A 24,122-nucleotide genomic window follows, 5' to 3' on the forward strand; every position below is an offset into this window, starting at 1 on the left:
AATTTCTCTGAGGATAATGAATCTTTGGATTTTTTTACTGAAGAAGGCTGCAGCAGCCAGTCAGTGAGCATATTTAAGACAGTGATTGGCAGATTTTTATACAATGAGAAAATCAAAGGATATGAGACGAGTACAGCAAAGCAGCACTGAGGTAAAAGGTCAGTTATGATCTTATTGAATGGTGTACCAGATATGAAGGTAAAATAGCCTGTTCCTGTGTCTATGTATAATGTTCTTCACTCAATATTGCAATAATTTTAAAAGTTAATATCAGTCTCAAACTGGCTTGTGGTTCCTATATTTTCCATAGAGCACCATACTTTACATAGAAAATCACATATAATAAGTTATTGGACATTACATGAAACAATAGATATAGGCAGTTGATATTTTATTTTGAGATATCAAATGTTACAGAACAGGACGGAGGTGAGGTAGATTGTGAAGCTTGTTATAGTCTTGTGTGTGGAAAATTTGGAGATTGGGGAAAGGAGTACCACGATTCTGAAGAAGTAATGACTTGAACATAAAACGATGCAATGGTATCCATTTAAATTCAGAGAGAATACAGGAAGGGACAAGGGTAAACACAGAGCACAAAGCAAAGGTTGCAAACTGTTGTGTAGGAATATATTGTAATTGCTCAGTGGAATTTCTGAAAATAGTTATTTATCTGCTTGGTACCACAAGCATCAGCATTTAATAAAATGGGTTCTGAATCAACTTGTATCCTACAAATGCAAGAGATCCCTCAGTTACTTTCAAAATGAAATTATTTGTTATTTTACTTTATATCTTAGGAAAGTAATTAGTGCTTATCTGTCTTTTGCTGAACTAGGATTGCTGGCTTACACACTGTAGAACAATGTACATGACTTTCTTTCAGGCTGTCATCCCTACCCACAATGTATACCTTCATCTTTTGATAAATCTTTCGTGCTCATTGAAGTGAGGGATATTATTTCTGAATCCTATAAAAGATTTACTAGTTGAAACATATTGACATTTAGCATTTTTAGAATATTTAAAGGTAAAGTAAAGCTCTCGGACGTCGTAAGAACCTGCCTTATTGCGAAACTCTGTGCACTTTGTACCAGCCTGTCCTTTTTCATTTAACTGACCTCTGCAAATTATTGTCATATGTTTTATTATCATTGAAGTTGTTTATGCAGTGGATTCACATGGGATGGTTTTCTTCTCAGGATCCTGATTTAAGTAAAATGACAATCCAGCTCACCTCTCTTATGATTCATGGGTGCACTTACTCCTTGTGAATCTGTGGGTCTGATTGTACAGGAGTCCTGGCTTTCACAACAATCCTGCTGACTAGATCTTGAGGCTCTCCCCACTCCACCTTGATGTCCTTTTGATAGACCTAATAACTTAAAAACACTAACTTGCCCAAAAAATGAATACTTATCTGGACACAGCGGGCATCGTGGCTATCACTAAATGCTGGAGTAACTCAGCGGGTCAGGCAGCATCTCAGGAGAGAAGGAATGGATGACGTTTCAGGCCGAGACCCTTCTTCAGACTGAGTCGTGCACCGTGGCCCTCAGCTCTGTGCATGTGTGTGCTGCTGTTGGATTCTGTTGAATCCTAGGCTGAGTCAGGAAGTTAGATTCACCAATGTTTGACCTCCAGCCTGTTTCTGAATTACAATGCAAGAGTGAGGGAGTCGCAGGTGAGCTGACCTACACATCTCAATTGGCAAAAGGCTCCCTGTGGAAACATCAGATAAAAATCAGTACACTCCTGACGTTTAAAAAACGATGTACATAGGTCACAAAGGGATGTACCAAGGTTAAATTTGGACAAAGATCTGGAAGCACCCCAACTACTTCCTTAGAAGGCTTTGGAGGTTCGGCATGTCCACAACAACTCTCACCAACTTCTACAGATGCACCGTAGAATGCATTTTATCGGGATGCATCACAGCATTGTTTGGGAACAGCTCTATCCAAGACAGCAAGAAATTTCAGAGAATTGTGGGCGCAGCCCAGACCATCACACAAACCAACCTCCCTTCCATTGACTCCATTTACACCTCATGCTGCCTCGCAAGGGCACCAGGATAATTAAGGATGAGTCTTACCCCGGTCACTCCCTCTTCGCTCCTCTCCCATTTGGCAATTGGTATAGAAGTATAAAAACGCACATCTCTAGATTCGGGGACAATTTCTTTCCAGCTGTTATCAGGCAATTAAACCATCCTACCAATAACTCGAGAGCTGTCCTGAGCTATTATCAACCTCATTGGACCCCTCAGACTATCTTTGATTGGACTTTACTGTACTCTAAAGAAACATAGAAACATAGAAACATATCTTGCACTAAACGTTATTCACTATTCCCTTTATCATGTATCTGTACACTGTGGATGGTGTGATTCTAATCACCTATTGTCTTTCCGCTTACTGGTTAGCAGGCAACAACAGCTTTTCACTGCATGTGACAATCAACTAAACTGAACTAATAATTTTCCTGCAGAAATGGACAATTTTTCATTTTCCACCACAGTACCCTCTGCGGTGGAAAATGAGAAATTGTCCATTTCTGCAGGGAAATTATCTAAACGGAGATAGATTGCAAAGCTACGAGATGCAGCTCAATCTCTTGGTCTTAGAGCACCATAATTAAAGGCTGGTATGAATGTGTTCCATAATTATGAAAGCTAAGAATGTTGTTGTATATTGCTTGGGGAAATGCAGTTTGGAGAGAAAGCAAAAAGAGTACAAAAATATAGTGTTCTAGCTGTATAGAACGTGTAGATAAAAAAGAAGTGAAAGAGCCACAGTGAGGTGGATTGGGAGACTGGAACAAGAACCTTAGCTTAGAAGAGGTCCGTTCAATGGTCTGATAACAGCAAGTAAGAAGCTGTTCTTGAACCTGGAGGTATATGTCTTCAGGCTTTTGTACCTTCTGTCCAACTGGACAGGTGAGAAGCGGAAAATGTCTGGGGTGTAAGTGTCCTTTGATTATGTTGGCAACTTTCCAGAGGCAGCTTGAAGTGTAGATGGTGTCGATAGGGGGGGAGTCTGGTGTGCGTGATGGATTGGGCTGTGTGCATGACTCTGCAATTTCTTGCAGTTTTGGGCAGAGCAATGACCAACTAAGCTATGGTGCATCCCTATCAGATGCTTTCAATTAACGGTAGAAGTGAAGTATTTGTTGTCGAAGGAAAACAGAGACTTTGAACAGAGATAAATAGCTTTGTGATAAGCAAGGGGGTGAAAGGTTATTGTGGAGAGACAGGAATGCAGAAATGAGGTTATGTCATGGCCGGTCATGATCTTATTAGATGGCCGAGCAGGCTTGAGGTACAGAATGGCCTTTTCCTGCTTCTTCATTTCTTTGTGAATTTAAAAAATAATCATTTATATGTCCCTCAAAACTGGGGTCAAGTGAGAGAACAAACACACCCTCAGCAAGTATAAACTAAGATGGTGTATTATGATTTAGTGCAAAAATGTTCCAGTAAATAGAGCCAATCATTTTAATCCATTAAGTATGCTAAGCCATTGAACTATTAAAAAAGCCATCATTAGATACTGCAGGCCATTATCAGGCCAGCGTATAAATTGGCATTCAGAAATGCTTATAACTGATTTATTCAACTTTCAACCACACACAGCTCAATTCTAAGTGGAATAATTGATTTCATTTCATTTTCCATTATATTTAAACAATAACATTTTCAAATATGTTAGTCTTGATTAATGCATCAGACAATAAAACTTTTACTTAACTATTTCTAATAGATGCAGTGCAATAATACTTTTACTTAAATGAAAAAAGTTTTTTAAATTAAATAAGCTTTAATATGGAATATTTAATTACTGAATATGTGGTGTAATTGGCAAAGTTAATATTTATTGCCATCACTGATTGCATTTAAGAGGATGATGGTTTCCTGCATCATCAATCACAGTAATCCTAGCGATGAAGGTTTTTCCATGATGTTTAGTTTAGTTTAGGTCAGTTTAGTTTAGTTTAGAGATACAGTGTGGAAACGGGCCCATAAGTCCACCGAGTCTGTGCCGGCCAACAATCAATTATACACTAGTTCTATGTTATCCCAGTTTTGCACCCTACACACTAGGCCAATTTACAGAAGCCAATTAACTACAAACCTGCACGTCTTTGGAATGTGTGAGGATGCTGGAGCACCTAGAGAAAACCCACGCCGTCTCAGAAAGAATGTACAAATTCCATATGGACAGCGCATGTAGTCAGGACCCAACTGGCGTCTCTGTGCTGTAAGACAGCAACTCCAAGACTGCGCCACCATGTTCTCAAGGTTATGAGTTCCAGCATTCATCATGACAATCAGCCTGCAGTATGTCCCAACACAAAACGCCACCTATCCATGTCCTCCAGAGATGCTGTCTGACCCACTGAATTACTCCAACACTTTGCGTTCTACTAAAGGCTTGCTGAGTTGCTTTGTATTTTATATATGCCACAATATATAGCCATGGTGGTGGTAGAATCAGTGAACATAATGGGATGCCAGGCAAAGTTTGTTCTGCTTTGTTCCATGAGGTGTGAGGTGCTCCATAACCTGATTTTCCTATTATTCTTTTCAACATTTTTGATACTCATTATTAGGCCATATACACTGAATGACAGCATAGATACAGCTGGAATAGCTGGCCACGTCTATTTGAACGCTCTCCTGCACTCTTCCTTTTGCTCCTGCACATTTTCTTTTCGAGTCCTGATCCAAATTTTATCTTTCGCATTAATTTTATTATTTGGGATTTGAAATGTACATGAACATTGAACAGAACTTTGCCTATTCAACATCCTGGTTGGGGATGGAGAGTTTTCATTATTTTTCTTCAGATCCAAAAGACGCATTTCTAATACTATATCCATGTGGCTTGATGTAATGTGTGAAATTTCAAATGCTGATAGGTTATGAACACAGATCTGTTTTTCTTTGTTCTAGACAAAGAGATATGCAGATAATGTGCTCTATCTGCTACCTTATATAAGAAACTGCCTTAACTAAGAACATCGTGTGGATCTAAGCACCGGTCTCAGTGCAACAGCAAATCAGTCTACCTGCATGCCCAAAACTGTCAAGGTAACTCGTTAGAATTCAGAACACAAAGACTTATTTTCCTCTTGGTTCATTTCTGGAGTCTGAACTAGGATTTATTGAAACCAAGTCACCAGGGAATGAAATTATCATCAGCCCAAGTACATTTGGATATAATAACCATACTTTTAATGATGTCACCACCTCTCTGTACAAACAGATGTATTCGCTAAATGAGTCAAAACAATGGACTGTAAAACAAGAATATTGTTGGACTTTAAACCAAGGTAATAGTGATGTTGGATTTGCATCTTTACATAACATTACAATAGGTGGCGTTATATTAGCGACATGCATGAGAAAGAAAGTAATATCAGATTGGAAGGGTTGGATGAAGAGGATTAGGAATGGGGTTGCACAGACCATTAACATTACCAGAATCTGTTGGGCCGAATGACTTGCTTCTATGGTGCAAGTACTTGGTAATATTCTGCATTGTAAAAAAGTTACCCCCTCTCAGTGGGTTCTGGAACTGGTGTCATTATGACCCTCTGGAACGTCCTACAATGACTGTTTTCTGACGTACGAGTGGTGCCAGCAACACATCAATTTATTTGAGGTGTCACAACCAAACCCACTTCCTGTTCCTACCCACTGTTAACACTGTTTCCAGCAGACAGAACTGAATACTGCTCAGGAGCAAGAATTCTGGCTGCATTTTGCCTTTTACAAGCCAAGTAGCACAGTGATTAATTGCTATTGTACCAGTATCCCAGATGTGATCAGCTAATTGGATACAAACTGGGATCGAACCTGGCTCAATACACAGTGAATTTACTGCCTGCGTTATATGCTGAGGACAATTTATGTGCTAAAAATTGAAGCATTTCTCTCCCCCTCATTTCCCTATTCGGGCGAACCGTTTTCATACGGACAGTGCCTAAAATTTGGAACTCATTGCCATTGCAAGTGGTTGGGCCAAGTAGTTTAACTGCCTCCAAATGAAATCTGCTTAATTAGATAAAAGAAAAGAGAATGGAAGATATGCTGAAAAGCTGGCAAGGGGTGGCTGGAGAAAACCTGCAAGGAGTATAAATCTTTATCTTCCCTTTACCATTTGTCCTAATGTTAAAATAAATTAGTGCAGATTAACCTCTTTAAGAACAGAAGATACAGCTTGTTCAGACTAAAATAAATCTTCAGATGACTGATTGGGTTGTTTCATATTCTACCTTACATATTCTATACAGTGCAAAATCAGAAAAATGTATAAATAATAGTACAACATTTGATTATTTAAAGAAAACTATGAGCACATTTGACATCTGTGATCCATTCTGAGGTGCCAACCCAGTGTCTGCCTCTAAATGGGGTGAATAATTGTTCACAAGAATTTTAATGAGCTTTTTGGTAGCCACTGGGATAAATAATTAACACATGAGACATAACCCAAATGAGTATTCTCTTCATAAAATGATAACTAAATAAATAACTTGTCTAATAGCAAGTATTGGATCATAAATTAGAAAGTAAGTATTTTAGATTATGATTTAGTTTAATCAAACCCAAACCAATGGGAGAACAACTCCTACTTATTTTTATGCCATATTGTACCTCATTATATTTCCCTGCTTTAAGCAATTGATTACAGTTCAAAAACAATTAATGAACTTAGTTACTGAAAAGTCCAATATAAAAAGAAATTTGTAGTTTATTTAATGAAACTTTGTTTTTGCAGGAAATACTTTCTTCAGACAAAACTCTCTGGGATAAACAAGGGAGTGAATTCCAAATAATTACAATTCTGCATAAAGATATTTCTCCTCATCTCATTGCTAAATGAATGATCCCTTCTCCTGAGACTATACACGCAAGTCCTGAACTCTTTAGGTTTAGGAAAATGTCTCTTGACATATCCCGGTCAATCACTCCTAGAACCTTGTCGATGTATGATAAGGACATTACTTTTGATCATGAACAGCATTTTCAGCAAAACATTGACTTCCATAGAGTTGTGTGCCAGAGAAAATCGATAAACTAGAGCGATGCCAGGAAGAACTGGGAAAGTGTCATATTCAGTGTAACATTCAAATGACATTGAGTTTGGTGCAAGTAATTTTGTAGTATTGCAAAGTCGAACTTTTATTCATTGTTTTAAGATAGACGATAATTTAAAGTGCAAGTAGCATTAATCTACAACGTCCAATTATCTGTTCACTGTTTATTTATATATCTATTTGAAAGTCTACATCAGGGTCCAACGGAGTGATTAATTTGCTCTTTTCCAAAATGGAGGAACATCATTTTAGGGTAGGTGTTGAGAGTCAGTGTAAATGAGTAGGGAAACTCACTGAGACAAAAGTGTTCACCCAGAGTTAATAGTCACAGATAATGTACCTGAAATAAAACTGGCTTGATATGTAGCAACAATAGCCAGAATTCAAACCTGGGACTTTTCTCGTTGAAGCACATCACATTTCATCAATAAAAAAACTAACTTGCAAATAACTTGGGGAATAGCCTGGGATTTTTCTGATCAGGGCCATTGAAGAGTACTGCAGTTGCCTAGGGAACACTGTAGAACACAATGCTCATTAACAATCCTCTATATATAAACTTTATAATACACTCATACTGCAGATCTATTGTTTTTACAACTTAAGAATTATCTACAATTTATAGGGATGGCACAGCAGCAGTAGAGTTGCTACCTTACAGTGCTTGCAGCGCCGGACACCCAGGTTCGATCCCGACTGCGGGTCCTGTCTGTACGGAGTTTGTATGTTCTCCCCGTGATCTCGTGGATTTTCTCCGACATCTTCAGTTTCCACCCACACTCCAAAAATGTACAGGTTTGTTGGTTAATTGGCTTGGTATAAGTGTAAATCATCCCTAATGTGTGTAGGATAATGTTATTGTGCGGGGATCTCTGGTCGGTGCATTCTCGGTCAGCCGAAGGACCTGTGTCGACGCTGTATCTCTAACAGGAACATGCATGCTCATCACACCTTTAAATGCATCCCACTTTTTGGATGCTCCTTTGCCTGCAAACAACCTACTCCAATCAACTTTAACAAGTTCCCGTCCAATGCCATCAAAGTTGGCCTTGCCCCAATTCAGAATTTGAATTTGTGAGCCTGCCCTAACTTTTATAACTATTTAAAAGCTAATAGGACAGTGATCACTGGTTCTAAAATGCATGCCCATGGACACTTCAGTCACTTGTCCTTCCCAATTTCCTAAGAGTTGATTCCTCTCCATATTGCTTGAAGAATCTTTCCTGAACACATTTGACAAATTCCACCACATCTAAGCCTTTTGCACTATGATAGTCCCAGTCTATAATGGGGAAATTAAAATCCCCTACTATGACAACCTTATTCAGCTTGTAGTTGCTTGCAATCTCCTGACATTTGTTTTTCTAATTCCCGTTAACTATTTGGGGACCTATAGTACACTGAACAAGGTGACCATCCTATTTTTATTTCTCAGATCCACCCATGTAGCCTCACAGGTCAAACCATCATTAATGTAAACTCTGTCTGAAGATGGGTCTCGACCCGAAACGTCACCCATTCCTTCTCTCCAGAGATGCTGCCTGACCTGCTGAGTTACTCCAGCATTTTGTGACACCTTCGATTTGCACCAGCATCTGCAGTTATTTTCCTACACAGTAATGTAAACTCCTCTGCCATGATATTCTCCTTAATCAATAACGCAACACCCCCTCTTTTATTCCCACCACTATCTCTCCTGTAGCACCTATACCCTGGGTCATTAAGTTACCAGACCTGGCCCTACATCCCAGTCGCACGTACCTATCCACACCCTGAGCTCATCCGCCATCTTCGTCAGGCATCTTGCATTAAAATAAATGCAATTCAATCCAATAGTCCTTTCTTGCTCCTTGCTGTGCTGCCTATTCTGTCCACTGAACTTTCTTTCATCACCTTGCATACCGACTTCCAGCCTCTCAGCTGCCTCAATGCTGCATTAGATCTTGCTCCCTCCAATCAAGTTTAAACCCACCCGAATGAACATATGGGATCTTAATAGCACATTAATGCAACCATAAAGAAAGCCCATCAATGCCTCTACTTCCACAGAAGATTGTTCATCCCGTGAGGCTATATGGGTGGAGCTAAGAAATAAAAAGATGATGGTCACCTTGTTTGAAGTGTACTATAGGGCCCCCAATAGAGATTCAGTCTGTCGACAAATAGTCTCCCGAACTTGCTGCAGGTGTATGGTGGAGAGCATAGTTTAGAACATAAGAGAGCATAGTATGGTTTAGAACTGAGATGAGGAAAAACTTTTTCAGTCAGAGAGTTGTAAATCTGTGGAATTCTCCGCCTCAGAAGGCAGTGGAGGCCAATTCTCTGAATGCATTCAAGAGAGAGCTGGATAGAGCTCTTAAGGATAGCGGAGTCAGGGGGTATGGGGAGAAGGCAGGAACGGGGTACTGATTGAGAGTGATCAGCCATGATCACATTGAATGGCGGTGCTGGCTCAAAGGGCCGAATGGCCTCCCCCTGCACCTATTGTCTATATCGTCTGGCTGGCTGCATCATGGCCTGTTCGGCAACTTGTACATTAAGGAGATTACAAAAAGTGGTGAACATTGCCCAGTCCATCACGGGTGCTGACCTCCCCACTATTGAACGAATCTATGGTGGGCGCTGCCTCAAAAAGGCAGCCAGCATCATCAAGAGCCCACCCCTCATTTAATTCCTGCCATCGGGAAGAAGATATAGGACTCCAAATACTGTAATGTCCAGGTTCTTGAACTGCTTCAGGCTATTGAACACTACGAACTACAACTAAACTCCGAATTACGAACTGCCTTGGTTGCACTAGGGACTTTGGGCTCTGTTCTGTTTTGCATTGTATAAGGGTTTTTATCTTAGTTTTTTTATTACATAATCCATTGAGTATTGTGTTTACAAACCTGTCGTGCTACTGCAAGTAAAAATGTATTGTTCTGTTTCGGTACATATGACAATAAAACACTTTTGACTAGCAGTTATAATGAATAGACTTCACAGCAGCATAGTTCCTCAGTGGTGAAATAACACTTGAAAATCTTGTTACAAATCATTAGCTGCTGAATGGTACTGAGTGATCCTGAGTAATATTAGCAACATAACTATTTATCTGCTTGGACTGTTAGCAAGGCCAAGGGGAGTTCACTTTTGGAACAAAAAACCTGTGTGAATGATCAAGGAGGTGAGGGGGAGGGGGTGGGTGGAGGGGTGGGGAGGGGGGAGTGGGAGGGTGGAAGGGAGGGGGAGGGGGGGATTGTGTGGGGAGGAAGGGGGGATGAGGGGATGGAGTGGGTGACGGGGGGGGAAGAAGAGGCGAACGTCTTCAGCGTTCACATCACAATGGGACCCACCTGAGTGACGGGTGTGGCAGCCAATGAGGGTGGGGTGGCCCACGATGGGCCGCTGGGGGAATGGGAACGGCCAGAGTGATGAGAATGGCCGCCAATGACGGGGGGGGGGGGTCTGCTAAGCCGACGAGCTGTCGCTGACTTTAATAAATGTGTCCCCCCCGCTGTGCATCCCGGCAAGCGTTTGACATTTCAATGGGAACCCAACGCCTCCGCGCCTGCGCAGTTGGGGCCCGTTCATCTAATACCAGCACGTCCTGATTACCTCCTGTCGCCCCTCCCCACGTGGGGTCCATTGATTGGCTCCCAATTGTAACATTCATTTAAATTTATTTCATATTTTTAAAAAGCCATTTAACTTAAAGAAACAATACTTCATTTAAAAGAAAGATTTATTTTATCATCCTAAAAATAATGCCGTTTAATTTAAAGAAAATACACTTTATTTTAAAGAAAGATTTATTTCATTTTTTTAAAAGAATAAATGCATTATTTCAAGGGATTTATTTCATTTCTTTAGAAAAATTGACATTTTTATTACATTCATTTCATTTAAAAAAAACGTTTAATTTAAAGAAAAAACACTCGGCGACCGATTAGTCCGGGTACCATGTGGGGGAGTTTAATTAAAAGAAGAAACGCTTTATTTTAAAGCAAAATTTATTTCATTCTTTTTTTTAAATCATCTCTTTCATTTAGATTTATTTCATTTTAAAAATCGCCGTTTAATTTAAAAAAACCGCTTTATTTTGAAGAAAAAATGTTTTCCTTTTTTTTAAAGGTCGCCATTTTCATTTTCATTTTTTTAATCCTAAAAAAAACAACAAAAGATTTAAAATTTAAAAAAACGCCACTTTCATTTAGATTTATTTCATTTTTTTTAAAAAAGTTCATTTAAACAAATTTTTAAAAACGCCGTTTAATTTAAAGAAAAAATGCTCGGTGACCGATTGTCCGGGTGCCACATGGGGGGATTGCTGCCGCTGCTCTGATTGGTCGCTGGCTCTTCCCGCTCCAAGCGCCCTCATTGTCCGTCGGGGCTTCTTCCCCTCAAGGCAATGGCCTTCTCCTTCCAGCTGCCACTGTTGCTGAGTCCTCCAGCTGCTGGAGCCATTACACATAAGTTTTATTGAATATTTTAAAAAGCATTTAATTTAAAGAAAAAACGCTTTATTTTAAAGAACAAATTATTTCATTAAAAAAAAATACCATTTTCATTTACATTTATTTCATTTTTTAAAAAGCCATTTAATTTAAAGAAAAAACACTTTATTTTCAAGAAAGGTTTATTTCATTTAAAAAAAATTGACACTTTCATTTAGATTTATTTCATTTTAATAAAGCCATTTACTTTAAACAAACAACGCTTTATTTTAAAGACTTTTTCCTTTTTTTAATAAATCGCCATTTTCATTTACATTTCTTTCATCTTTAAAAAAAACTCAGTTTAATTTTTTTTAAAAAACGCTTTATTTTCAAGAAAGGTTTATTTCATGTTATTTTTAAAATGGACACTTTCATTTATATTTATTTCATTTTTAAAAAGCCGTTTAATTTTTGCCGGGCCCAGAGAATCACCAGTTGGAAGAAGGTTGCAGGAGAGATTTGGACCCACCTCAGTCTACTTTAACATAAAATCCAGGGTGTTTATATTATCTAGCATTCCATTTTTTGCACTAATATTTTCAGCTTTGCCCTCACCAGAGACAGGTCACGTTAGAGATTGATACCGGGCCTTATCATGCCAGCTTGTAATTGTACAGGATGCTTCTCTTCACTATATATCTTATTGTGCCTGATGTTTTCCCAAAGCTAAGCACCTACTAACATTTCTATCTGTATCAGTAGAAAGCTTCACACAACTATTAACGTGAAAATGTGTCTGTGGAACTGGGAGCATAATGAGCTAGCTTTTAAAGAGGACCTTTGCTGACATTGGCAACTTCTAAACTGACGGCAGAAACATCTTCAGAAGTTAACAAAGTTCACAGAGTGAGCTGCACCTAATAGCAATTTTATTTCAGCATTCGTCACTGAGATCACAATGAAAGGGTGGCTCAGTTGTGACATTGTTGGTGGCATTGCAATCCTGGAGGCGTTCTTTATCATCATTGCTGATAATGTAGTGTGGTTTGGAAATGCAGGCTGTTAAAATATGCCTATCAGCAAAGGGCCCGCTCCCAGAGTACTGCAGTGTTCTCTCCCACCCCTGTTGCTGACCATAGATACAACAAGAAACATGAAAAGACTGGATCGATATAGAAATACCATTGGTCTCGCAAATGTAGCAGTGAAACATCAAATCTAAGACCTGACGTACAGACGCTGCAGTTTCCTGGAAAAATCATGCACTGAGGAAATGAAAAATGAGCATGATCTTGACATCCATGGTGAGGAGGATATATTTTATCTCCTTTGAATGCACTGAAAAAATCGGTTTGCTTTGGGTTGCCTCTATGGGAAGTCAGCAGCTCTTGATTTCTCATTCTGACAGAAGCCAGATATTTTTAGTGGTTGGCGTAGTCTCAATGGATGGATCCTGGATGATAAGGGTTATCTGCTATTTCCTTTGGACTGGGTAAAAGTAGAAAATGCCATTGGTCCCTGCAAAATCAAAGTTTGTTCTTGCATCAACCTGGAGGTACCTTGCAGAACATGTCAAGCCAATGTGGAGATGTCATCACTGTGTGCTACATGCTTCACAATCGAGCACATTGTAGACCACAGCAGGGAGACAGAGGTCCATATAGCAGGGTCTGAAAAGCAGCTGGAGCAGGATGAAACAGAAAGCTACTAAGAGATGTTCTTATTCATTATCCACATTCTTTTCTTCCAGCTGATCAGAGGAGGCAAGCAGTTTCCACCCGGCTCTAAAGGATTCCTTAATAGCGAGAGCATTTTCATAAGGAGACCACAATAACATTCCATGTGCCCTCCTCTGTCCTTGAACCTTCAACATCAACAATGACAGAATTAATCAGCCAGGAGAGACTGCATAATGCATAAAAACTCCTTTATGTCTTGTTGTAAAGGACTGCCAGCAGTGAATAATACAGATGAATGAATGAATCCCTGCTTCATTTACTATAAGCACCTTACTACAACCTTTCTGATTTTCCTGATGAGTAATGCTTCACAGAACTCAAATAGCAGATAAAGACACTTTCTGTGCGGACCTCCATTCTATAACAAAGTGGTGTGCTGATTGCCACGATGGATTGTGACATTTCTTCCAGAATATCTACTTTGTTTGGGAAATTCTCACTCCTGGAGAAGACTAATGTGGTCACTATATACTTGGATCCTGGAACTGATCTCCTCCCACCCACTTGCCCCCACACCATCACACAGGATTTATTTCATTGCACATATCTCATTGACAAGGACTTACATATCCCTTCAAGTGATTTCAAATGCAGTCCACCTCTCTTCATCTCTGTAACCTCTCTTTTCACCCATAGCTAGCAAAATGTGTTGCTGCCATGCAAAACATTCCTTTAAAGGCTGCAACAATGTCTGAGTGCTTCAAGACTGAGTTTTTGCAGGTCCTATTTTAGTATGTGTTTCTGGATAGTAATCACCCTCACACCACTTCAACATGGATTCTGGTCAATTTTACATTTTTTGGGGGGGACAATATGCATTTGAGTCCCAAGAATGACTATGATCCATTTTTCAGGTAATAGAAACAGTGGGGTTATTTAAAGTTATAATAACTTTAGCTTTAGTGGGGTAACTTTAGCTTTAGTGGGGTTATTTAAAGTTATAATAACAAGTTAGAAGCCTATCGTGTGTCAATTTTTGGTTTGTATTGCAGTCGACTTCAATAGTAATGATAATCAAAAGAGACGTAAGACTGGTGTTGATTTGTTGTCACCCATTTTACATGATTGTGGAAAATCAAGGTCAACATTAAAGACTTGCTAAATGAATTACCAAAGAAGACTGTTTAAACAGGTCAAAGAAACAATTAGATTATTTTTTAGAGATCAGGCAATGAACAAAAAGTATAGGTTGTTTAAATATTTATCAAAATGAAAAAAAGGCTTGTTCTTTTTAATGGGCTTTTCTGTTGCTAAAAATACTTACGTTTTTCTGCACCATTACAAGGATTCAGCTGGAAATTAATATGTATAAATTCTTGTATGCCTTGCTTTTGACAAAATAATAATCTCTCATTTCAAAACTTGTAGCTATTTTGTACTGCTGTCCCAATGGCATCATATCATATTCCATTTAAAGGAATGTGTGTTGATGACTTCGATCCACTAGGACTTGGATTAAGGCAATGCTGCTCACACTGATTTAACAGAAGAAATGTGATGGTTGTCAGAGAGAAATTATTATTGCTCTTTTTCTTGCCGGGCCTGGAGTTAATCTTTGATAGAATGGTAATTTTCCAAATATGATCATTTCTTATACATAATTGAAGAGAGCCTTTTTGTTTGCTAATTGGAAATATGATACATCATAATAATAGAACTATAAAGATGGTTATCACGGTCATTGAAATTCCATTTCTCTTGAAAAAAAAGTACTACGAGAGTAACCTAGCAACAATAAAGAGTCGTTGATTGAATTGGCCCTATTTTAGTTTGAAATTTTATTTATAGTTTTGAATTTTGAGGCTTGCACAGAATTTCAGGGCACAGTTTCAATAGAAGCAAAATTTAATTCGGATTTGGAGTAGAGATTTTCTTGTTCATTTTATTATATAAATTAAACAGACTCCATCAAAAGGAAGTTGCATTTTCAGTGCTGTGAATACTGCAACTAGTAATTCAAACTACAGATTATACCCATTTGTAGTTATACAAATCATTATGGACCCTGATTTCCCAGATATGCTAATGTTGGGTTGGGTTGTTATTTTCTTCTTCTCAGTGAAAATTTGTGCAGTCAAGTATCGGCGCGGATGAATATTCAACACCTATCCAGCATTACTTCCCCAGTGTTTACATTCATGAATTAAATAGTTGAAATGATGTTGTATAATCTGTCCATTTAGTTGCATGAGAATTTCTGATACCCAGGTGCAGTTTATACTACAATAATGGGAGAACTCTCACAAGTTAAGACTGACGGTATCAAACAATTTATACAAAATTAACTGTTTTGACATAACATAGCCTTTCTTTATTCTAGAGATCCTCTTTTGGTGTTTTCACTGTGGTTTACTGACCAATTATTATTTGTAAAGCAACTAATAAAAAGGGGAAACTACCACAGTCAACCATTTCAGTAATAGTCATTCTGTCTAATTAAACCTTTTTTATGCATAATTTTTACATAACCTGAATGATAATTATTCAGCAAATTGCAAACCATGTTTCCAGTGAATAGTGCCAGCAAATTATTTTCTATTTCCCCAACACTAAACCCATCTCAGCTCACTATTCGCTACCATTTTTCTCTCCTGCTCTGACCTAGAAACCACATCCCCTCCTCGACTTGCCTTTATCTAGATTCCTGAATCTAAGGTTGACTCAACGTTTGATATTTTGATCTAGGAGCCCTTTGATTGCTCCGTACATTTAATTCATGAACAGCTAAGTCATTCACCACTGACAGTTCTGGGTTTGAATACTGTTCATTGCTGAGTTGGCTGATCACATCCAGGATGACAACTACAATCCGTGTGTTAGAGAAGGATTGAGAGTAGTGTCTCTTTTGGTTAGGTTCTCTGTTGACGTAATCGCTGAAGCACTAGGAATCACTTTCTGGCAGAAGACTACAGCTGGAATACTTCATATGAGGTGGTCAGAGACTGAGGATCCTCGAAGATGAAGATGATGCAAAATAACCACACAGTTATTTAGTATTCATTTGGGGAAGCAGGTCCTGAAGAGAAGATTATTTTTTCTCCGCAAAGGTTGAGAAGAGTGAGTAAAGTGTGAGGAAGTGTGAGTGAATATGTGAGGATAGTGTTGAACATTTGCCAGCATCTATAAAACTACATCCCAACGTGAGATACCACTATTAGGAGAGGAAGATGGGTAAATGGACAAGGGGGAGGGATTGGGGGGGAGGTGGGGGGGGGGGGGGGACAGGGATTGTTAATGAATTACACTAGACAATCCCTCACGTCATGTTATCTGAATATATGTAATTATTTTATATTAGTGAGTAGCCAAAGGTATCATTTTAATGGTTAACTGCTTCCACAAACCAAGTAATTAAAGGCACCACATATTGTACATGCAGATGTATATATATTTTTTTGATATTGTTCATTTATATCAATGACATCATAAATCCAAATGAATCAAAAGAATGGACTGCAGAATCAGTCTGCCCTCCATTCTCTTGATTCATTTAGATTTATAATGTCATTGATTTAAATGAACAAATATCAAAAATATAATTCTAAAAATATACTTGGTTTAATCTTGGCTTGTTGCAAACTCAACGAAAGCACACAATTTTGAATTATCTTTGGTAGAGCTTTAACAATAGCATGATCTATGGAAATGTTGGACAGATTTATTTGCTTCTAATCAGGACTGCAGTGGCCTCTTATATGAAAAGAGTGTTTGCTTGGGTGCAAGGCAAGAATTTAATGGAGCATGGTACTGCTATCTTTGTGACTGAGCAATCTGCTAGTTCTCAGTATCTAAGCTCAAGCAAGAGAAAAGCTGACTGACTGAAAGTAAATGGACTGAATCAATGTCTCAAAAGATGTAAATAGGGAAAAGAACAAATTAATATAACTGGAAATATTGTGATGATAACAGATAGACATTTGACAGAATTAACGATCTTTGGGTTATTGCCTCAAACATCAACGACTCAGGGTTGTTCTTTGACACAGCACTAAATGGGCTTCTAAAATTGATTTCAAGCTGACGAAATTGGCTGTTGGTGAGCCTGTGAAATGCTATAATTTTACCCTCAAACCAGTTAATTGTCAGATTTGTGAAGGTACTGTGGGTCTGTCCTCGGCACGTAATAAGACTTTGAAGTACGGTCATCTGTGAAAAGTAATTAAAAATAACAAAGAAAAGATAGGGGAGCTAAAGTAGACTCTTGAGACTTACCTATTTTGATAGGATTTCAGTCAGGGAATGTGTTGTCAAATACGACCCTTTGATGTTTGTTATCCAGATGTGAGGGAAACCACCATATGACCCTGTCAGATTAACCAGGTCCTTTGGTCTATTGCATATAATCTGGTAATTTACTGAATCAGAATAATTCTTAAAATGTGAATCCACAGTGTCATGCTGGTCTGATCGGTGAAACTGATACTTCTTTCGATCTCCCGTAGAAAAATAGGTAACTCTAAATTACCTTTGACGAAATAAATGAGTCGGGTTTGTAGACTAGAGAGCTTTCTTCAACGAGGTTCATCCAATTCTCCATTTGTATGGTATATTAATATTAGCTATAGTCAAATTGTGGGAATTGCTGGCTATACGGTTTATTGAGGACAGCTGGAGAAATAAGGAGACATGCATTTGTTATTTTCTTATTTTAAGTCCTGACCCTGGTGGCACTGAGTCAGTGTGGGGATATTGATGATGTAGTGGGTTGGCCTGGTCAAGTGTGTCAGTTCCTTCAGTGACTGCCGCTGCTCCATGCATCTGATGTAGTTGGCCCTCGATCTGCTGGGTCATCACTGCAGTAGGGCCTTCAGCAGCCACCTCATCTTCCTGTTCCCACACCATGACTTGCAGCCCCAGCCCCCTCTGCTTCTATGTGCCAAGGTTGCCATGTCCCACGAGGAACAGTATAAATCTTCCCAAACTGACTGTGAGACTTTCGGGCATGTGAGTGAGGTGAGTTCACAGGCCATTCACAGCTTCCCTTCCACCGAGACGTGTAATAAATTGCCATTCCCATAATATTCCCATAATATTCTTCTTGCCTGAGCAAGACTGATGCGTTGATTGTTAGAATCCATGAAACTTTGATATTCAAATTGATAATACCCATAGTATAATTTCTAATCAATAATCAACAGCACTCATAAGAACTGGTAAAGTTTTGCATGTATTTGTAAAAATTCTGAAAGTGAGCATGTAATATTTCCTTCGATAAATTCAGTGATTTAAGGTTTTTTATGGATTATAGGGCTGCATTATAGCATAGAATTGATGGTTAAATGTGAGTGGGTTCTTAACAGTGCACATAACATCTTAAGTGACTTTCAATTGCATGCCTGCATGAAACACTCAGACACCCAGAGCTAAAGTCAGTGCATCAGTGTTATTTCCTCTCTAAAATTCATTTCTGTGACACATAGGAATGGACCATGCAGGGGAAATCAGAGCTACACAGCAAGCATAAGTCCAGAATCTGTTTTATTTATCTGAATCACTAGTTATTTGCAAGTTTATTGGAGTGGAGATAAAAGTTGAAGGGAATTTTTGGTAGGCCTTTGCTGAAAGCGGAAAAATGGGTTACCATTTGTCACTTGCAACATGAGGGCTTTAGCAGTGAGCCTCATGGCAGTCACAGATCAGCTGGTGAAAGGACTGAGGAATGGTGTGTTTACAGTATGTGAATGTTATTGGGTAGAACGCATTGCAAGATGAGGGGAACAATCATGCTTGAGAGGAGGGTAGGAGATGAGATTGCTCATTGATCTCTAATCCTTAGTTGCATCTGTGCAGCTCAGCTCTTGAGCACTATTTCCCTATCCCCGGCTGTCTCAGCTGGTGATAGTGTGTCAGCTTCTCCTCAGGGAAACGTATCAATGAATGTGTTGCAATACACATCTGCCTGCTCCACTGTGCCACTAGCAATGTGCACATGGTGTGAGATGTGGGTATGTGGCTGTTGAAGTACTGTTATGTCAAGTGTGCATGTGTGTATGGAGGGGGGTTGTGCTGCTGCTAATAGATGAGATATGATGCTGTTTTCACAGATGAAGACCAGATGTGTGAGATCTTAAACCTTTTCCAGTACTGTGATTATCTCTGCAGTGTGTGTGGGACGATTGAAACAGGGCAACAACCCAAGTCAAGTCAAGTCAAGTTTATTTGTCACATACACACACACGATGTGCAGTGAAATGAAAGTGGCAATGCCTGCGGATTGTGCACAAAAAAGAATTACAGTTACAGCATATAAATAAAGTTAATAAGTTAATATAGAGAAGACAAAATTTAGTCCCTGGAGTTATAAAAGTTAACAGTCCTGATGGCCTGTGGGAAGAAACTCCGTCTCATCCTCTCCGTTTTCACAGCGTGACAGCAGAGGCATTTGCCTGATCGTAGCATCTGGAACAGTCCGTTACTGGGGTGGCAGGGGTCCCTCATGATCTTGCTTGCTCTGGATCTGCACCTCCTGATGTATAGGTCCTGCAGGGTGACGAGTGTAGTTCCCATGGTGCGTTCTGCCGAACGCACTATTCTCTGCAGGGCCATCCTGTCCTGGGCAGAGCTGTTCCCAAACCAGACTGTAATGTTGCCGGACAGGATGCTCTCTACAGCCCCAGAGTAGAAGCAATGAAGAATCCTCAGAGACACTATGAATTTCCTCAGTTGTCTAAGGTGGTAAAGGCTCTGCTTTGCCTTACCCACCAGTGCGGCAATGTGCGTTGCCCATGTCAGATCCTCTGTGATGCGGACTCCCAAGTATTTAAAACTGCTCACCCTATCCACAGTAGACCCATTTATCTCCAGTGGCGTGTACGTCCTTGGATGTTTAGCCCTTCTAAAGTCCACAATCAGCTCGTTAGTTTTAGTGACATTCAAGAGGAGGCTATTGTCCTGACACCAGAGTGCCAGATCAGCCACCTCCTCCCGGTAGGCCTTCTCATCGTTGTCAGACATCCGGCCCACCACCATAGTGTCATCAGCAAACTTGATGATGGAGTTTGAGCTGAACCTGGCCCCACAATCATGTGTGTACAGGGAGTACAGTAGGGGGCTAAGGACGCAACCCTGGGGGGATCCTATGTTCAGGGTGAGGGAGCTAGATGTGTGTTCCCCCATCCTGACCACTTGGGGCCTGGCGGTGAGAAAGTCCAGGACCCAGGCACACAGAGGGGTGCTAAGCCCCAGTTCCAGCAGCTTCTCAACCAGTCTGCTGGGGACTATTGTGTTAAAAGCTGAACTAAAGTCAATGAACAGCATCCTCATATAGCCCCCCTGGCTGTCCAGATGAGAGAGAGTGGTGTGCAGAACCTGGGAGACCGCATCACCCGTGGGCCTTTTCGGACGGTATGCGAACTGTAGTGGGTCCATGTTGCGAGGAAGGAGGGCACAGATGTGCTTCTTCACCCTTCACCCTAAATAAGAATTAGGCCTGCAGAGGGTATGTGTGCAAATAGTATTATAGGAATATCCTATTTTAGAATGGCAAGTTTGTTAGCAATAGGAATGGGAATACTTTATTGTCACATGTGACTAGGCACAGTGAAATTATCTACTTGCATACACAATGTATACAGATAGCAGCCACCTACGGCACTGACAAAGTTACAAAGCACGCTGGCTCCTCCTTTTGTCCTCCCCCAGCAGTTCCCCCACACCGGGTCCCCATTGTCCTTTGTTCTCCCCCCCCCCCACCAATTGTCCATTGTTCTCCCCCCACCTCCCTCATGAAGGTCCCCCCACACCGGTTCCTCCATTGTTCTTCCCTTCCCCCCTCACGGTGGTCTTCCATGATCTCATCGACTGTCGACCACGGGTTAACCTGTGAGGCATCGCCGCTGCCGAGGCCCCATCGCGGCGAGGTGATCGTTACATTCTGTGCCAAATAATAATGTTTTATTAAGTCAGTATGCATTGCATTCATAGAGTCGATTAATAAAACAATGTCAAAATGAATAAATAATTGCCCAACATTTGCTTGAGTTGCACGTTCTGAGTTACACGTCAATAAGTTAATGAGTGATAGGAGCAGAATTGGGCCATTCGGCCCTTCAAGTCTAATCCACCATTCAATCATGGCTGATCTATCTTCCCCTCTAAACCCCATTCTCCTGCACTCTCCCCATAACCCCTGAGACTGTATCAATCAAGAATCTATCAATCGCTGCATTAAAAAAATGGCTTGGCCTCCACAGCCTTCAGTGGCAATGAATTCCACAGATTCACCACCCTCTGACTAAAGAAGTTCCTCCTCATCTCCTTCCGAAAGGTACGTCCTCTTATTCTGAGGTTTTAGCCTCTGGTCCTAGATTTTTCCACTAGTGGCTTTTCCACTTCTCCCCTTGGCCTGCAGTTCTAACATGCTGCCAGTGCAATTTGAGAAATGCCATAGTGAGATCAGCAGGGCACCTGAAATCTCAGAGGAGTAGCAGACCATGACTCTTACCCAATGGGATTAAAGATTGAGAGTAAAAGAAATAGACTTTAAATCCAGCAACTTCTTAAAAACCCGAGGGTCATTGATGGTAAACTGTTTAGTTTAGTTCTAGTTTGGTTTAGAGATACAGCGGCTATTTAGGCCCTTCAGCCCACCGAGTCCGTGCCAATCACCGATCTCCTCGCACTAACACTATCCTACACACACTGGGGACTATTTATAATTATACCAAGCTAATTAGCCTACAAACATGTACATCTTTGGAGTGTGGGAGGAAACTTCAGCACACCATACAGCAGCCATAGTCAGGATGGAACTGGGTCTCCTGCGCTGTTAGGCAGCAACTCGGCCGCTGCTCCAGCATGCTGTGCTGTCTTTATGAGACTGATTGTGGAGTGGTAAAAATATTTTTACAATTTGATTTGCAGATCTTGGCTTATTTCTTCATCAGCGAATTGGCACACATGTTACATTAATTAATTAGCAAAATGCTATAAAACGCAGTTATGTTTGCAAGAATGTGTGGTCCATTACGTGAAGCAACAAAATATCAATAACAATGTTGCACACATATCTTGTCAAATATCACATGTAGTAAAATGCATGTGCTGAGTTAAATAATTTTAAACAGTGGTTTCTGAATTAATAATGGAATAGAATTATTTATTAAGTGTACATAGCTGCAGTACAGAGAGGAATTATGAGATTTGCACGTCAACCTCTGAAGCATTCTGGTGGAATGAAATGAATTTGAAGAGAAAGTTGCTGCAGTCAGACCAAAGAGAGGGGCTGAAAGATTAAAGTAAGATTTTATCAATGATCATCTGGCATTTTGTAATGTTGTGGTTTCTGGAAAGCAACTTTGTGATCGCATATTTCAACAGGCATTTGGACTTCTGAATTTGAGCAGCCCAGTTGCTGAAAATTAATGAGTATATATAAAAATGGTAATTTCTAATGGAGCGCTATAGGCAGCCAGCCCAGGAGACAGCTCTGAGGTTGGGATAATGAGTTGCACATGTTAGTATGCCAGTAATGACACTAGTGATCCATGTATGCACTAAGGTTTCAAATGAGGCATGACAATTTATAAAAGCTTGTGCATGTATAGTCCAGAAAATACCAGCAAGCAAGATCCAGCTGAAAACTGATTGTTCTGGGAATACAGCAAAACTCAGGCCCAGTTCCCCAGAGGGTGGAACAAGCATTTGTGAGTGGAAGTTGATGAAGGAGGTTTAACTTACAACCACAGTGACATTTGTTTCAAGAACTTTAACAGAATTGTTCGTTATCTTATTGCATTATAAATGGAGGAGGCTCGGGCTACATGGTATGGTGAGCTGGAAAGCAGAGCTAACTTAAAACATTTATTTTAGTATTTTTATTGTTTAATTATTTCTAATGGTTGCAGCTTCCAGACTGATATCTTTAAGAATAAAAATAGTGGTTCATTAATTGTTTTTAAGGATTCTTAATGTTTCTTCATCAAAATTTCAGCAAATCAACATATTGATTTCTCTAACTCCAAGTAAACCTAGCATCACCTGTCTCTTCATCCCACCTTCACCCTAGTCATCATACTAGTTTCTCTAGTATGATGACTCGTCGTGTTCAGTTTCATTATCTGTATAACTCGTTACAACCTAGCCCACAGCCAACAATAGACCATTGTGGGCTCCACCTTCCCTTGATCATCGTCACTTTTTTTTGCATATCTTCCATTCGTTTGTTCTATATCTCTCTATATCACCATCTGTATGTCTCGTTTTCCCTTTCCCTGAGTCTGAAGAAGGGTCTCTACACAAAACGTCTCCAATTCCTTTTCTCCAGAGATGCTGCCTGTCTTGCTGAGCTACTCCAGCATATTGTGTCTACTTTTGGTTGTTTGGACAGATTGGCTCAAACATCAGCAAAGCATGATATACTCTGGAGACACAAGAGACTGCAGATGCTGGAATCTATACTTTGGAATGATATACTCCAGACACATTCACAGTAAGGTACACGATTGAGAAATAATTGTACAGTTTGGGCATATACAGTTACCCAATTCCCAGGGAGTAATGGTTCCATCCAGTTCAGCTCTACCGGTGAAATATTGCCTTATAACTTTAAATTATTTGTGCAAGAGTGCTGTTCAGTTATCTGAACAGAACTTAGAGGATAGGTATTAAAATCCCTTCCTTGGGTAACTATGCTGTGTTTTTATTGAGTGTGTTAGGCGGACAGAAATGAAAAAGCACACACAGATTATAACCATTTCTGTTCTATGCACTTCAGAAAACAAAATAATTAGAGAATTTCAAGGTTAAGATTTTGTCTTCATATTCAATCAACATTGCTGTTTCAGAGGTCTTACTGCCTACAGATTGACTGCTGAATTAACTATATAACAGCAGTGAATACATTTCAGAATCACTTCAA

At 39.8% G+C, this 24,122-nt stretch overlaps 1 protein-coding gene across 3 annotated transcripts in view; it reads left to right on the forward strand.

Annotated features, from left to right (window-relative positions):
- dab1a (DAB adaptor protein 1a) overlaps positions 1 to 24,122 on the forward strand; it is a 525,252-nt gene that overhangs the window by 189,373 nt on the left and 311,757 nt on the right. The window contains exon 1 of one of the 3 annotated variants that reach the window (XM_078407339.1): positions 22,032 to 22,096. The exons of the other annotated variants lie outside the window; for them this stretch is intronic. The gene's annotated coding sequence lies outside the window, so the exon portion shown is untranslated. Of the gene's footprint in view, positions 1 to 22,031; positions 22,097 to 24,122 lie in introns of those variants that run through there. 3 annotated transcript variants of the gene reach the window in all.

Source organism: Rhinoraja longicauda, chromosome 11, assembly GCF_053455715.1.
Source record: "Rhinoraja longicauda isolate Sanriku21f chromosome 11, sRhiLon1.1, whole genome shotgun sequence".
NCBI lineage: Eukaryota > Metazoa > Chordata > Chondrichthyes > Rajiformes > Arhynchobatidae > Rhinoraja > Rhinoraja longicauda.